Genomic DNA, 16,601 nt, shown 5'->3' with positions numbered 1-16,601 from the left:
TCCCATTTAATGATCTACTCGGGAGTGCTTCTACCTAGACCGGACCCGGATCACACCCGTTGACAGCCCCATCTTGAATTGCGGCCTATTTCCGGTCGAGCCACCATTCAAAGCATGACGAGAAATAATCAGTCACTTATTCGAAGGAACTAAAAGAAAATGGAAGTCCTTTAAGCAAAGGATGTGTCACATATACTTACATTATCAACGGAAAGCGGAAACAATAGTATGGTGCGATATAGTCGGAATGCCCTCCCCAAAAGTAGCAACGCCTCGAGGAGTCCAAAACTATGCATTTAACCAGAGCGAATTAGAAAGCCATACACCCTAAAGAGGACACAGAATGAAGTGGAGAGTTGTTAAGCTTACACGGAAGATTGGACCAGCTTCCTCATAGTAAAGCCGTGAGAGCTTGCAGAGCTTGCCTGCAAGTTGAGCATTCTCCATGCCTGCACCCATAAGACCCAAGGATATTATAGCCACAGCCACGACCGACAGACCTTGTCTTCCAAAAATGATATAATTTTAGGTATGCAGACATTGTACAAAAAACGCATACCTGTATAGCTTCCGCATCCGTATCGCTTCCGAATCTTCTTTGCGCTAACGCCCTTCACCTGTCAAGAATATCTAATCAGAAACAGGTGGACAAGAAATAGTTTACAAGTGAATATAGAAGAAATGGGTTAGAGTGGCGTATTCTGGACTCCAGCGTATGCAAGGCCTCGGCGGACTACTACTCCAATTCGACCGTTTGAATCTGCTCCAATGGCGCAATCTCATGGAAGTGGCAATGCCTGTAAAAACCAAGGGGAGTATTAGAAAATATAAAGAAGTTACAGCCACAAAAAACGGTAATAAAGCAAGAGAAGCACTTATAAAAAGTTCCAACAGATTTAACCAATGGTGGCTTACGCCATGGCAGTCATCCTGATACGGCAGTTGACAATCCGAACCCATTAGAATGTTCCTGCAATGACAAGGCAGAAATAGCATTAGCAGAATTTATTAATTCGTGAAAATCCAAGACCAACTTCGCAGGACAAAATCTTTTGCCTCAAAAACAATGGTACGAACATCGAGTGCAGTTTTGAAAGGTCCTTACCTCGAAGTACAGCTCCGAAGGGAGAAGGAAAAGGGATACCAACCTTGCTGCACCACAATAGCTACCACCGTTCATGTTCTTGAAGGGGCTGTCAACGGTTCAGGTCTACCCGGCTGGCCCGAATCGACCCAACAATTTATAAAGGATCCGGCTCCACGATTATGTTGAAATAAATAATTGGGTCGGTCCCGGTACTCGCCCCTCCCGAATCGATTCATGCCCAAAACCGACTATTTTGCTAACCTTATATATTCTTTCATTCGTTTTCTTACGGTTTCGCTCTTATAATAGGTTTAAATGTCGAGTCTGATACATATATAGATAAATAAAGGTGCCTGACGTTTTAACATATAAGTAACTAAGTATTTTTTATCAATTTTATTAATCATATATGATTAAAGTTTAAATTTTAGTTTGCGATTTAAATAAGAAAAGTGGTGTCCTTTAGCTTAAATGGTTCGGTTTCAAACATATGTATTTGTTTCAACCTAAATTTTAAGTTAAAATGGACGGTTTTGGGTCTAAGGTTTTGTCCCAAAAAATGATCTACTCGGGAGTGCTGCAACCTAGACCGGACCCAGATCCCACCCGTTGACAGCCCTATCTTGAATTGCGGCCAATTTCCGGTCGAGCCACCATTCAAAGCATGACGAGAAATAATCAGTCACTTATCCGAAGGAATTAAAAGAAAATGGAAGTCTTTTAAGCAAAGGATGTATCAGATATACTTACATTATTAACGGAAAGCGGAAACAATAGTATGGCACGATATAGTCGGAATGCCCTCCCCAAAAGTAGCAACGCCTCGAGGAGTCCAAAACTACGCATTTAACCACAGCGAATTAGAAAGCCATACACCCAAAAGAGGACACAGAATGAAGTGGAGAGTTGAGAAGCTTACACGGAAGATTGGACCAGCTTCCTCATAGTAAAGCCGTGAGAGCTTGCAGAGCTTGCGTGCAAGTCGAGCATTCTCCATGCCTGCACCCATAAGACCCAAGGATATTATAGCCACTGCAACGACCGACAGACCTCGTCTTCCAAAAATGATATAATTTTGGGTATGCAGACATTGTACAAAAAACGCATACCTGTACAGGTTCCGCATCCGTATCGCTTCCGAATCACCATTGCGCTCACGCCCTTCACCTGTCAAGAATATCTCATCAGGAACAAGTGGACGAGAAATAGTTTGCAAGTGAATATAGAAGAAATGGGTTAGAGTGGCTTATTCTAGACTCCAGCGTATGCAAGGCCTCGGCGGACTACTTCTCCAATTCGACCGTTTGAATCTGCTCCAATGACGCAATCTCATGGAAGTGGCAATGCCTGTAGAGACCAAGGGGAGTATTAGAAAATATAAAGAAGTTACAGCCACAAAAAACGTCAATAAAGCAAGAGAAGCACTTATAAAAAGTTCCAACAGATTTAACCAATGGTGGCTTACCCCATGGCAGTCATCCTGATACGGCAGTTGACAATCCGAAACCATTAGAATGTTCCTGCCATGACAAGGCAGAAATAGCATTAGCAGAATTTATTAATTCGTGAAAATCCAAAACCAACTTCGCCGGAGAAAATCTTAGGCCTCAATAACAAAGGTACGAACATCGAGTGCGGTTTTGAAAGGTCCTTACCCCGAAGTACAGGTCCGAAGGGAGAAGGAAAAGGGATACCAACCTTGATGCATCACAATTGCTATCATCGTTCATGTTCTTGAAGGGGCTGTACGGTTCAGGTCTACCCGACTGGCCCGAATCGACCCAACCATTTATAAAGGATCCGGCTCAACGATTATGTTGAAATAAATAATTGGGTCGGTTCCGGTACTCGCCCTTCCTGAATCGATTCATGCCCAAAACCGATTATTTTGTTAAGCATATATATTATTTAATTCGTTTTCTTACGGTTTTTCTCTTATAACAGGTATAAATGTCGAGTCTGATACATACATAGATAAATAAAGGTGCCTGACGTTTTAACATATAAGTAACTTAGTATTTTTTTATCAATTTTATTAACGATATATGATTAAAATTTAAATTTTAGTTTGCGATTTAAACAAAAAAAGTGGTGTCTTTTAGCTTAAATGGTTCGGTTTTAAACCTATGTTTTAGTTTCAACCTAAATTTTAAGTTAAAATGGACGGTTTTGGGTCTAAGGTTTTGTCCCAAAAAATGATCTACTCGGGAGTGCTGCAACCTAGACCGGACCCGGATCCCACCCGTTGACAGCCCAATCTTGAATTGCGGCCAATTTCCGGTCGAGCCACCATTCAAAGCATGACGAGAAATAATCAGTCACTTATCCGAAGGAATTAAAAGAAAATGGAAGTCTTTTAAGCAAAGGATGTATCAGATATACTTACATTATTAACGGAAAGCGGAAACAATAGTATGGCACGATATAGTCGGAATGCCCTCCCCAAAAGTAGCAACGCCTCGAGGAGTCCAAAACTACGCATTTAACCAGAGCGAATTAGAAAGCCATACACCCAAAAGGGGACACAGAATGAAGTGGAGAGTTGAGAAGCTTACACGGAAGATTGGACCAGCTTCCTCATATTAAAGCCGTGAGAGCATGCTGAGCTTGCCTGCAAGTCGTGCATTCTCCATGCCTGCACCCATAAGACCCAAGGATATTATAGCCACTGCCATGATCGACAGACCTTGTCTTCCAAAAATGATATAATTTTAGGTATGCAGACATTGTACAAAAAACGCATACCTGTACAGCTTCCGCATCCGTATCGCTTCTGAATCTCCTTTGCGCTCACGCCCTTCGCCTGTCAATAATATCTAATCAGAAACAGGTGGACAAGAAATAGTTTAGAAGTGAATATAGAAGAAATGGGTTAGAGTGGCTTATTCTAGACTCCAGCGTATGCAAGGCCTCGGCGGACTACTTCTCCAATTCGACCGTTTGAATCTGCTCCAATGACACAATCTCATGGAAGTGGGAATGCCTGTAGTAGCCATGGGGAGTATTAGAAAATATAAAGAAGTTACAGCCACAAAAAACGGCAATAAAGCAAGAGAAGCACTTATAAAAATTTCCAACAGATTTAACGAATGGTGGCTTACCCCATGGCAGTCATCCAGACACGGCAGTTGACAATCCGAACCCATTAGATTGTTCCTGCAATGACAAGGCAGAAATAGCATTAGCAGAATTTATTAATTCGTGAAAATCCAAAACCAACTTCGCAAGACAAAATCTTATGCCTCAATAACATAGGTACGAACATCGAGTGCGGTTTTGAAAGGTCCTTACCTCGAATTACAGGTCCGAAGGGAGAAGGAAAAGGGATACCAACCTTGCTAGAGCACAATCGCTATCCTCGTTCATGTTCTTGAAGTGGCTGTCAACGGTTCAGGTCTACCCGGCTGGCCCGAATTGACCCAACCATTTATAAAGGATCCGGCTCCACGATTATGTTGAAATAAATAATTGGGTCGGTTCCAGTACTCGCCCCGCCCGAATCGATTCATGCCCAAAACCGACTATTTTGTTAACCATATATTTTATTTCATTCGTTTTCTTGCGGTTTCGCTCTTATATAGGTTTAAATGTCGAGTCTGATACATAGATAGATAAATAAAGGCGCTTCACGTTTTAACATATTAGTAACTTAGTATTTTTCTATCAATTTTATTAATCATATATGATTAAAGTTTAAATTTTAGTTTGCAATTTAATTAAGAAAAGTGGTGTCTTTAAGCTTAAAAGGTTCGGTTTTAAACCTATGTTTTTGTTTCAACCTAAATTTTAAGTTAAAATGGACGGTTTTGGGTCTAAGGTTTTGTCCCAAAAAATGATCAACTCGGGAGTGCTTCTACCTAGACCGGACCCGGATCCCACCCGTTGACGGCCCTATCTTGAATTGTGGCCAATTTCCGGTCGAGCCACCATTCAAAGCATGACGAGAAATAATCAGTCACTTGTCCGAAGGAATTAAAAGAAAATGGAAGTCTTTTAAGCAAAGGATGTCTTAGATATACTTACATTATTAACGGAAAGCGGAAACAATAGTATGGCGCGATATAGTCGGAATGCCCTCCCCAAAAGTAGCAACGCCTCGAGGAGTCCAAAACTACGCATTTAACCAGAGCGAATTAGAAAGCCATACACCCAAAAGAGGACACAGAATGAAGTGGAGAGTTGAGAAGCTTACACGGAAGTTTGGACCAGCTTCCTCATAGTAAAGCCGTGAGAGTTTGCAGAGGTTGCCTGCAAGTCGAGCATTCTCCATGCCTGCACCCATAGGACCCAAGGATATTATAGCCACTGCCACGACCGACAGACCTTGTCTTCCAAAAATGATATAATTTTAGGTATGCAGACATTGTACAAAAAACGCATACCTGTACAGCTTCCGCATCCGTATCGCTTCCGAATCTCCTTTGCGCTCACGCCCTTCACCTGTGAAGAATATCTAATCAGAAACAGGTGGACAAGAAGTAGTTTAGAAGTGAATATAGAAGAAATGGGTTAGAGTGGCTTATTCTGGACTCCAGCGTATGCAAGGCCTCGGCGCACTACTGCTCCAATTCGACCGTTTGAATCTGCTCCAATGGCGCAATCTCATGGAAGTGGCAATGCCTGTAGAAACCAAGGGGAGTCTTAGAAAATATAAAGAAGTTACTGCCACAAAAAATGGCAATAAAGCAAGCGAAGCCCTTATAAAAAGTTCCAATAGATATAACCAATGGTGGTTTATCCCATGGCAGTCATTCTGATACGGCAGTTGAGAATTCGAACCCATTAGAATGTCCCTGCAATGACAAGGCAGAAATTGCATTAGCAGAATTTATTAATTCGTGAAAATCCAAAACCAACTTCGCAGGACAAAATCTTATGCCTCAATAACAAAGGTACGAACATCGAGTGCAGTTTTGAAAGGTCCTTACCTCGAAGTACCGGTCCGAAGGGAAAAGGAAAAGGGATACCAACTTTGCTGCAGCACAATTGCTATCATCGTTCATGTTCTTGAAGGGGCTGTCAACAGTTCAGGTCTACCCGGCTGGCCCGAATCGACCCAACCATCTATAAAGAATCCGCCTCCACGATTATGTTGAAATAAATAATTGGGTCGGTTCCAGTACTCGCACCTCCTGAATCGATTCATGCCCAAAACCGACTATTTTGTTAACCATATATATTATTTCATTCGTTTTCTTACGGTTTCTCTCTTATCATAGGTTTAAATGTCGAGTCTGATACATACATAGATAAATAAAGTTGCCTGACGTTTTAACATATAAGTAACTTAGTATTTTTTTATCAATTTTATTAACGATATATGATTAAAGTTTAAATATTAGGTTGCGATTTAAATAACAAAAGTGGTGTCGTTTAGCTTAAATTGTTCGGTTTTAAACCTATGTTTTAGTTTCAACCTAAATTTTAAGTTAAAAAGGACGGTTTTGGGTCTAAGGTTTTGTCCCATTTAATGATCTACTCGGGAGTGCTTCTACCTAGACCGGACCCGGATCACACCCGTTGACAGCCCCATCTTGAATTGCGGCCTATTTCCGGTCGAACCACCATTCAAAGCATGACGAGAAATAATCAGTCACTTATCCGATGGAATTAAAAGAAAATGGAAGTCCTTTAAGCAAGGGATGTGTCAGATATACTTACATTATTAACGGAAAGCGGAAACAATAGTATGGCGCGATATAGTCGGAATGCCCTCCCCAAAAGTAGAAACGCCTCGAGGAGTCCAAAACTACGCATTTAACCAGAGCGAATTAGAAAGCCATACCCCCAAAAGAGGACACAGAATGAAGTGGAGAGTTGAGAAGCTTACACGGAAGATTGGACCGGCTTCCTCATAGTAAAGCCGTGAGAGCTTGCAGAGCTTGCCTGCAAGTCGAGCATTCTCCTTGCCTGGACCCATAAGACCCAAGGATATTATCGCCACTGCCACGACCGACAGAACTTCTCTTCCAAAAATGATATAATTTAGGTTTGCAGACAATGTACAAAAAACACATACCTGAACAGGTTCCGCATCCGTATCGCTTCCGAGTCTCCTTTGCGCTCACGCCCTTCACCGGTCAAGAATATCTCATCAGGAACAGGAGGACGAGAAATAGTTTACAAGTGAATATAGAAGAAATGGGTTAGAGTGGCTTATTCTGGACTCCAGCGTATGCAAGGCCTCGGCGGACTACTTCTCCAATTCGACCGTTTGAATCTGCTCCAATGACGCAATCTCATGGAAGTGGCAATGCCTGTAGAATCCAAGGGGAGTATTAGAAAATATAAAGAAGTTACAGCCACAAAAAACGGTAATAAAGCAAGAGAAGCACTTATAAAAAGTTCCAACAGATTTAACCAATGGTGGCTTACGCCATGGCAGTCATCCTGATACGGCAGTTGACAATCCGAACCCATTAGAATGTTCCTGCAATGACAAGGCAGAAATAGCATTAGCAGAATTTATTAATTCGTGAAAATCCAAGACCAACTTCGCAGGACAAAATCTTTTGCCTCAAAAACAATGGTACGAACATCGAGTGCAGTTTTGAAAGGTCCTTACCTCGAAGTACAGCTCCGAAGGGAGAAGGAAAAGGGATACCAACCTTGCTAGAGCACAATCGCTATCATCGTTCATGTTCTTGAAGGGGCTGTCAACGGTTCAGATCTACCCGGTTGGCCCGAATCGGCCCAACCATTTATAAAGGATCCGTCTCCACGATTATGTTGAAAAAAATAATTGGGTCGGTTCAAGAACTCGCCCCTCCCGAATCGATTCATGCCCAAAACCGACTATTTTGTTAACCATATATTTTATTTCATTCGTTTTCTTACGGTTTCGCTCTTATATAGGTTTAAATGTCGAGTCTGATACATAGATAGATAAATAAAGGTGCCTCACGTTTTAACATATTAGTAACTTAGTATTTTTCTATCAATTTTATTAATCATATATGATTAAAGTTTAAATTTTAGTTTGCAATTTAATTAAGAAAAGTGGTGTCTTTAAGCTTAAAAGGTTCGGTTTTAAACCTATGTTTTTGTTTCAACCTAAATTTTAAGTTAAAATGGACGGTTTTGGGTCTAAGGTTTTGTCCCAAAAAATGATCAACTCGGGAGTGCTTCTACCTAGACCGGACCCGGATCCCACCCGTTGACAGCCCTATCTTGAATTGTGGCCAATTTCCGGTCGAGCCACCATTCAAAGCATGACGAGAAATAATCAGTCACTTGTCCGAAGGAATTAAAAGAAAATGGAAGTCTTTTAAGCAAAGGATGTGTTAGATATACTTACATTATTAACGGAAAGCGGAAACAATAGTATGGCGCGATATAGTCGGAATGCCCTCCCCAAAAGTAGCAACGCCTCGAGGAGTCCAAAACTACGCATTTAACCAGAGCGAATTAGAAAGCCATACACCCAAAAGAGGACACAGAATGAAGTGGAGAGTTGAGAAGCTTACACGGAAGTTTGGACCAGCTTCCTCATAGTAAAGCCGTGAGAGTTTGCAGAGGTTGCCTGCAAGTCGAGCATTCTCCATGCCTGCACCCATAAGACCCAAGGATATTATAGCCACTGCCACGACCGACAGACCTTGTCTTCCATAAATGATATAATTTTAGGTATGCAGACATTGTACAAAAAACGCATACCTGTACAGCTTCCGCATCCGTATCGCTTCCGAATCTCCTTTGCGCTCACGCCCTTCACCTGTGAAGAATATCTAATCAGAAACAGGTGGAAAAGAAATATTTTAGAAGTGAATATAGAAGAAATGGGTTAGAGTGGCTTATTCTGGACTCCAGCGTATGCAAGGCCTCGGCGCACTACTGCTCCAATTCGACCGTTTGAATCTGCTCCAATGGCGCAATCTCATGGAAGTGGCAATGCCTGTAGAAACCAAGGGGAGTATTAGAAAATATAAAGAAGTTACTGCCACAAAAAATGGCAATAAAGGAAGAGAAGCCCTTATAAAAAGTTCCAATAGATATAACCAATGATGGTTTATCCCATGGCAGTCATTCTGATACGGCAGTTGAGAATTCGAACCCATTAGAATGTCCCTGCAATGACAAGGCAGAAATAGCATTAGCAGAATTTATTAATTCGTGAAAATCCAAAACCAACTTCGCAAGACAAAATCTTATGCCTCAATAACAAAGGTACGAATGTCGAGTGCGGTTTTGAAAGGTCCTTACCTCAAAGTACAGGTCCGAAGGGAGAAGGAAAAGGGATACCAACCTTGCTGCAGCATAATCGCTATCATCGTTCATGTTCTTGAAGGTGCTGTCAACGGTTCAGGTCTACCCGGCTGGCCCGAATCGACCCAACAACTTATAAAGGATCCGGCTCTATGATTATGTTGAAATAAATAATTGGGTCGGTTCCGGTACTCGCACCTCCCGAATCGATTCAAGCCCAAAACCGACTATTTTGTTAATCATATATATTATTTATTTCATTTTCTTACGGTTTCTCTCTTTTCAGAGGTTTAAAGTGTCGAGTCTGATACATAGATAGATAAATAAAGGTGCCAGACGTTTTAACATATAAGTAACTTAGTATTTCTCTATCAATTTTATTAACGATAAATGATTAAAGTTTAAATTTTAGTTTGCGATTTAAATAAGAAAAGTGGTGTCTTTTAGCTTAAATGGTTCGGTTTTAAACCTATGTTTTTGTTTCAACCTAAATTTTAAGATAAAATGGACGGTTTTGGATCTAAGGTTTTGTCCCATTTAATGATCTACTCGGGAGTGCTTCTACCAAGCCCGGACCCGGATCACACCCGTTGACAGCCCTATCTTGAATTGCGGCCAATTTCCGGTGGAGCCACCATTCAAAGCATGACGAGAAATAATCAGTCACTTCTCCGAAGGAATTAAAAGAAAATGGAAGTCCTTTAAGCAAAGGATGTGTCAGATATACTTACATTATTAACGGAAAGCGGAAATAATAGTATGGCGCGATATAGTCGGAATGCCCTCCCCAAAAGTAGCAACGCCTCGCGGAGTCCAAAACTACGCATTTAACCAGAGCGAATTAGAAAGCCATACACCCAAAAGAGGACACAAAATGAAGTGGAGAGTTGAGAAGCTTACACGGAAGATTGGACCAGCTTCCTCCTAGTAAAGCCGTGAGAGCTTGCAGAGCTTGCCTGCAAATCGAGCATTCTCCATGCCTGCACCCATAAGACCCAAGGATATTATAGCCACTGCCATGACCGACAGACCTTGTCTTCCAAAAATTATATAATTGAGGTATGCAGATATTGCACAAAAAACGCATACCTGTACAGGTTCCGCATCCGTATCGCTTCCGAGTCTCCGTTGCGCTCACGCCCTTCACCTGTCAAGAATATCTAATCAGGAACAGGTGGACGAGAAATAGTTTACAAGTGAATATAGAAGAAATGGTTTAGAGTGGCTTATTTTGGACTCCAGCGTATGCAAGGCCTCGGCGCACTACTGCTCCAATTCGACCGTTTGAATCTGCTCCAATGGCGCAATCTCATGGAAGTGGCAATGCCTGTAGAAACCAAGGGAAGTATTAGAAAATATAAAGAAGTTACAGCCACAAAAAAGGGCAATAAAGCAAGAGAAGCCCTTATAAAAAGTTCCAATAGATTTAACGAATGGTGGCTTACCCCATGGCAGTCATCCTGACACGGCAGTTGACAATCCGAACCCATTAGATTGTTCCTGCAATGACAAGGCAGAAATAGCATTAGCAGAATTTATTAATTCGTGAAAATCCAAAACCAACTTCGCAAGACAAAAACTTTTGCCTCAATAACATAGGTACGAACATCGAGTGCGGTTTTGAAAGGTCCTTACCTCGAATTACAGGTCCGAAGGGAGAAGGAAAAGGGATACCAACCTTGCTAGAGCACAATCGCTATCCTCGTTCATGTTCTTGAAGTGGCTGTCAACGGTTCAGGTCTACCCGGCTGGCCCGAATTGACCCAACCATTTATAAAGGATCCGGCTCCACGATTATGTTGAAATAAATAATTGGGTCGGTTCCAGTACTCGCCCCGCCCGAATCGATTCATGCCCAAAACCGACTATTTTGCTAACCTTATATATTCTTTCATTCGTTTTCTTACGGTTTCGCTCTTATCATAGGTTTAAATGTCGAGTCTGATACATAGATAGATAAATAAAGGTGCCTGACGTTTTAACATATAAGTAACTTAGTATTTTTTAGCAATTTTATTAATCATATATGATTAAAGTTTAAATTTTAGTTTGCAATTTAATTAAGAAAAGTGGTGTCTTTAAGCTTAAAAGGTTCGGTTTTAAACCTATGTTTTTGTTTCAACCTAAATTTTAAGTTAAAATGGACGGTTTTGGGTCTAAGGTTTTGTCCCAAAAAATGATCAACTCGGGAGTGCTTCTACGTAGACCGGACCCGGATCCCACCCGTTGACAGCCCTATCTTGAATTGTGGCCAATTTCCGGTCGAGCCACCATTCAAAGCATGACGAGAAATAATCAGTCACTTGTTCGAAGGAATTAAAAGAAAATGGAAGTCTTTTAAGCAAAGGATGTCTTAGATATACTTACATTATTAACGGAAAGCGGAAACAATAGTATGGCGCGATATAGTCGGAATGCCCTCCCCAAAAGTAGCAACGCCTCGAGGAGTCCAAAACTACGCATTTAACCAGAGCGAATTAGAAAGCCATACACCCAAAAGAGGACACAGAATGAAGTGGAGAGTTGAGAAGCTTACACGGAAGTTTGGACCAGCTTCCTCATAGTAAAGCCGTGAGAGTTTGCTGAGGTTGCCTGCAAGTCGAGCATTCTCCATGCCTGCACCCATAGGACCCAAGGATATTATAGCCACTGCCACGACCGACAGACCTTGTCTTCCAAAAATGATATAATTTTAGGTATGCAGACATTGTACAAAAAACGCATACCTGTACAGCTTCCGCATCCGTATCGCTTCCGAATCTCCTTTGCGCTCACGCCCTTCACCTGTGAAGAATATCTAATCAGAAACAGGTGGACAAGAAGTAGTTTAAAGTGAATATAGAAGAAATGGGTTAGAGTGGCTTATTCTGGACTCCAGCGTATGCAAGGCCTCGGCGCACTACTGCTCCAATTCGACCGTTTGAATCTGCTCCAATGGCGCAATCTCATGGAAGTGGCAATGCCTGTAGAAACCAAGGGGAGTCTTAGAAAATATAAAGAAGTTACTGCCACAAAAAATGGCAATAACGCAAGCGAAGCCCTTATAAAAAGTTCCAATAGATATAACCAATGGTGGTTTATCCCATGGCAGTCATTCTGATACGGCAGTTGAGAATTCGAACCCATTAGAATGTCCCTGCAATGACAAGGCAGAAATTGCATTAGCAGAATTTATTAATTCGTGAAAATCCAAAACCAACTTCGCAGGACAAAATCTTATGCCTCAATAACAAAGGTACGAACATCGAGTGCGGTTTTGAAAGGTCCTTACCTCGAAGTACCGGTCCGAAGGGAAAAGGAAAAGGGATACCAACTTTGCTGCAGCACAATTGCTATCATCGTTCATGTTCTTGAAGGGGCTGTCAACGGTTCAGGTCTACCCGGCTGGCCCGAATCGACCCAACCATCTATAAAGAATCCGCCTCCACGATTATGTTGAAATAAATAATTGGGTCGGTTCCAGTACTCGCACCTCCTGAATCGATTCATGCCCAAAACCGACTATTTTGTTAACCATATATATTATTTCATTCGTTTTCTTACGGTTTCACTCTTATCATAGGTTTAAATGTCGAGTCTGATACATACATAGATAAATAAAGTTGCCTGACGTTTTAACATATAAGTAACTTAGTATTTTTTTATCAATTTTATTAACGATATATGATTAAAGTTTAAATATTAGTTTGCGATTTAAATAACAAAAGTGGTGTCGTTTAGCTTAAATTGTTCGGTTTTAAACCTATGTTTCAGTTTCAACCTAAATTTTAAGTTAAAAAGGACGGTTTTGGGTCTAAGGTTTTGTCCCATTTAATGATCTACTCGGGAGTGCTTCTACCTAGACCGGACCCGGATCACACCCGTTGACAGCCCCATCTTGAATTGCGGCCTATTTCCGGTCGAGCCACCATTCAAAGCATGACGAGAAATAATCAGCCACTTATCCGAAGGAATTAAAAGAAAATGGAAGTCTTTTAAGCAAGGCATGTGTCAGATATACTTACATTATTAACGGAAAGCGGAAACAATAGTATGGCGCGATATAGTCGGAATGCCCTCCCCAAAAGTAGAAACGCCTCGAGGAGTCCAAAACTACGCATTTAACCAGAGCGAATTAGAAAGCCATACCCCCAAAAGAGGACACAGAATGAAGTGGAGAGTTGAGAAGCTTACACGGAAGATTGGACCGGCTTCCTCATGTAAAGCCGTGAGAGCTTGCAGAGCTTGCCTGCAAGTTGAGCATTCCCCATGCCTGCACCCATAAGACCCAAGGATATTATAGCCACAGCCACGACCGACAGACCTTGTCTTCCAAAAATGATATAATTTTAGGTATGCAGACATTGTACAAAAAACGCAAACCTGTACAGCTTCCGCATCCGTATCGCTTCCGAATCTTCTTTGCGCTCACGCCCTTCACCTGTGAAGAATATCTAATCAGAAACAGGTGGAGAAGAAATAGTTTACAAGTGAATATAGAAGAAATGGGTTAGAGTGGCGTATTCTGGACTCCAGCGTATGCAAGGCCTCGGCGGACTACTACTCCAATTCGACCGTTTGAATCTGCTCCAATGGCGCAATCTCATGGAAGTGGCAATGCCTGTAAAAACCAAGGGGAGTATTAGAAAATATAAAGAAGTTACAGCCACAAAAAACGGCAATAAAGCAAAAGAAGCCCTTATAAAAAGTTCCAATAGATATAACCAATGGTGCCTTACCCCATGGCAGTCATCCTGATACGTAGACAATCCGAACCCAATAGAACGTTCCTGCAATGACAAGGCAGAAATTGCATTAGCAGAATTTATTAATTCGTGAAAATCCAAAACCAACTTCGCAGGACAAAATCTTATGCCTCAATAACAAAGGTACGAACATCGAGTGCGGTTTTGGAAGGTCCTTACCTCGAAATACAGCTCCGAAGGGAGAAGGAAAAGGGATACCAACCTTGCTGCATCACAATAGCTACCATCGTTCATGTTCTTGAAGGGGCTGTCAACGGTTCAGGTCTACCCGGCTGGCCCGAATCGACCCAACCATTTATAAAGGATCCGGCTCCACAATTATGTTGAAATAAATAATGGGGTCGGTTCCGGTACTCGCACCTCCCGAATCGATTCATGCCCAAAACCGACTATTTTGTTAACCATATATATTATTTCAGTCGTTTTCTTATGGTTTCGCTCTTATCATAGGTTTAAAAGTCGAATCTGATACATAGATAGATAAATAAAGGTGCCAGACGTTTTAATATATAAGTAACTTAGTATTTTTTATCAATTTTATTAAAAATATACGATTGAAGTTTAAATTTTAGTTTGTGATTTAAATAAGAAAAGTGGTGTTTTTTAGCTTAAATGGTTCGGTTTTAAACCTATGTTTTCGTTTCAACCTAAATTTTAAGTTAAAATGGACGATTTTGGGTCTAAGGTTTTGTCCCAAAAAATGATCTACTCGGAAGTGCTTCTACCTAGACCGGACACGGATCCCACCCGTTGACAGCCCTATCTTGAATTGCGGCCAATTTCCGGTCGAGCCACCATTCAAAGCATGACGAGAAATAATCAGTCACTTATCCGAAGGAATTAAAAGAAAATAGAAGTCCTTTAAGCAAGGGATGTGTCAGATATACTTACATTATTAACGGAAAGCGGAAACAATAGTATGGCGCGATATAGTCGGAATGCCCTCCCCAAAAGTAGAAACGCCTCGAGGAGTCCAAAAGTACGCATTTAACCAGAGCGAATTAGAAAGCCATACCCCCAAAAGAGGACACAGAATGAAGTGGAGAGTTGAGAAGCTTACACGGAAGATTGGACCGGCTTCCTCATAGTAAAGCCGTGAGAGCTTGCAGAGCTTGCCTGCAAGTCGAGCATTCTCCTTGCCTGGACCCATAAGACCCAAGGATATTATCGCCACTGCCACGACCGACAGAACTTCTCTTCCAAAAATGATATAATTTTGGTTTGCAGACATTGTAGAAAAAACACATACCTGTACAGATTCCGCATCCGTATCGCTTCCGAGTCTCCTTTGCGCTCACGCCCTTCACCTGTCAAGAATATCTCATCAGGAACAGGTGGACGAGAAATAGTTTACAAGGGAATATAGAAGAAATGGGTTAGAGTGGCTTATTCTGGACTCCAGCGTATGCAAGGCCTCGGCGGACTACTTCTCCAATTCGACCGTTTGAATCTGCTCCAATGACGCAATCTCATGGAAGTGGCAATGCCTGTAGAATCCAAGGGGAGTATTAGAAAATATAAAGAAGTTACAACCACAAAAAAAGGCAATAAAGCAAGAGAAGCACTTATAAAAAGTTCCAATAGATTTAACCAATGGTGGCTTACGCCATGGCAGTCATCCTGATACGGCAGTTGACAATCCGAAACCATTAGAATGTTCCTGCAATGACAAGGCAGAGATAGCATTAGCAGAATTTATTAATTCGTGAAAATCCAAGACCAACTTCGCAGGACAAAATCTTTTGCCTCAAAAACAATGGTACGAACATCGAGTGCAGTTTTGAAAGGTCCTTACCTCGAAGTACAGCTCCGAAGGGAGAAGGAAAAGGGATACCAACCTTGCTGCACCACAATAGCTACCACCGTTCATGTTCTTGAAGGGGCTGTCAACGGTTCAGGTCTACCCGGCTGGCCCGAATCGGCCCAACCATTTATAAAGGATCCGGCTCCACGATTATGTTGAAATAAATAATTTGGTCGGTCCCGGTACTCGCCCCTCCCGAATCGATTCATGCCCAAAACCGACTATTTTGCTAACCTTATATATTCTTTCATTCGTTTTCTTACGGTTTCGCTCTTATCATAGGTTTAAATGTCGAGTCTGATACATAGATAGATAAATAAAGGTGCCTGACGTTTTAACATATAAGTAACTTAGTATGTTTTATCAATTTTATTAATCATATATGATTAAAGTTTAAATTTTAGTTTGCGATTTAAATAAGAAAAGTGGTGTCCTTTAGCTTAAATGGTTCGGTTTCAAACATATGTATTTGTTTCAACCTAAATTTTAAGTTAAAATGGACGGTTTTGGGTCTAAGGTTTTGTCCCAAAAAATGATCTACTCGGGAGTGCTGCAACCTAGACCGGACCCGGATCCCACCCGTTGACAGCCCTATCTTGAAATGCGGCCAATTTCCGGTCGAGCCACCATTCAAAGCATGACGAGAAATAATCAGTCACTTATCCGAAGGAATTAAAAGAAAATGGAAGTCTTTTAAGCAAAGGATGTATCAGATATACTTACATTATTAACGGAAAGCGGAAACAATAGTATGGCACGA

At 41.4% G+C, this 16,601-nt stretch overlaps 1 long non-coding RNA gene across 1 annotated transcript; it reads right to left on the bottom strand.

Annotated features, from left to right (window-relative positions):
* Positions 1-9,295: 9,295 nt before the first annotated feature.
* On the bottom strand, positions 9,296-10,580 carry LOC148802868 (uncharacterized). Its single transcript, XR_016076196.1, has 3 exons — positions 10,382-10,580; positions 10,193-10,272; positions 9,296-10,111 (listed from the first exon to the last, which is right to left on the bottom strand). It is a non-coding gene; the product is annotated as an uncharacterized LOC148802868 (long non-coding RNA).
* Positions 10,581-16,601: the final 6,021 nt, after the last annotated feature.

This window comes from Nelumbo nucifera, chromosome 1 (genome assembly GCF_055504915.1).
Source record: "Nelumbo nucifera cultivar China Antique chromosome 1, China Antique-T2T, whole genome shotgun sequence".
Lineage (NCBI taxonomy): Eukaryota > Viridiplantae > Streptophyta > Magnoliopsida > Proteales > Nelumbonaceae > Nelumbo > Nelumbo nucifera.
This window is presented reverse-complemented; position numbering and strand designations above follow the sequence as displayed.